Raw genomic sequence first — 1294 nt, forward strand, 5'->3', positions numbered from 1 at the left:
TGTGTGTGTGTGTGTGTGTGTGTGTGTGTGTGTGTGTGTGTGTGTGTGTGTGTGTGTGTGTGTCTGTGGGGGTCTGTGTGTGTTTAAGTGTATGTGTGCCTGCGTGCGAGTGTGTGCGCATGCAGCCGTTTTATTTTGTTTACTAATTTGTATATTTATTTTTGTTGACCTGTTTTATTTTTATCTCTTTATTGTGTAAGGCTGTCTGTCATAGTTGTTCCTGTGTGTTAGTCTCTCTGGGGTATCTGTCTATATAAAACCTACATCCCCCAAACAACTAACAAAGACAAACTGCTAAAGCCCCTCCCCCCTACCCCCGCAGAAAACAACACCCACCCCGTCCCCGAGTAAAACTGCCCCTCCATAGTCAGAAAAAGTTCTCTCCAGCAAACCAAATGTGAGGCAGCGTGGTGGAATCAGGCTCTCGTCAATTTTTGAGCATGTAGAGTTATTGGTGTCATCTTAAAGCCTATTCACTTGTCTTTATTTGGATGAAAAAAATATCCATTAATCTTAAATACTAGTCGAGATATTTGCGAATGAAGGAGGTGGGGGTCACTTGTTTTCAGAGAATTTGTAAGAAAATGGCCACCAAAGGTTAGTTATTTCCTTAGCTTAAGAGTCCGTGGTAACTGAAAATTTACATTTTTTTGTGCCTTTAATCAACTTTTTCAGGAAAATCCACACAGAAATGAGTTCTTTAATGGGCAAAAAGGTGTTGAGCCAAAAATCAAAAATTGGATAAAAATTCACAAACCTACGGAAAAATGAAAGTTTCTTCCCTTTGATTATTTTGACGAGAGCCTGATTCCACCACGCTGCCTCACAAATGACAACAAAAGAAACAAACCACAAAACAAACCTATAACCACCAACACAACGCGCCCAGAAATAAAGCACTCACCACTGGCTTTTCTGACTCACCTTGTATAGTTATGGTATGTAAAATATTGGCGAAGCAACTGACTTCTCTTCTCCAATGTTAGAAATTTATTTGTGCATTTCTCCCCTTCTTCTATCCATTTGACCCCCTGACCCATTCCCTTTTCTGCGCACCTTTTGTTGTACGCAATTCTTCCACATGTATTTTCAATTCATTTTCTCAAAAATTTTGATAATAAAAATAGTAAATGTTTTAGTAAGGTTTTTCGCCCTCGTAACAGCATAGCGTCATATGAGCGCCAAGAGCTGGATGGCAACAGAGAAGTCCAAACGAAAAAATGACGACAGTAAGGATGAGACAAGAAAAAGCAGTGGTTCCCCCTATGTTGTTCCGGCACAGTATGAGCATGAC

Source organism: Aplysia californica, unplaced genomic scaffold (assembly GCF_000002075.1).
Source record: "Aplysia californica isolate F4 #8 unplaced genomic scaffold, AplCal3.0 scaffold00495, whole genome shotgun sequence".
Taxonomy (NCBI): domain Eukaryota; kingdom Metazoa; phylum Mollusca; class Gastropoda; order Aplysiida; family Aplysiidae; genus Aplysia; species Aplysia californica.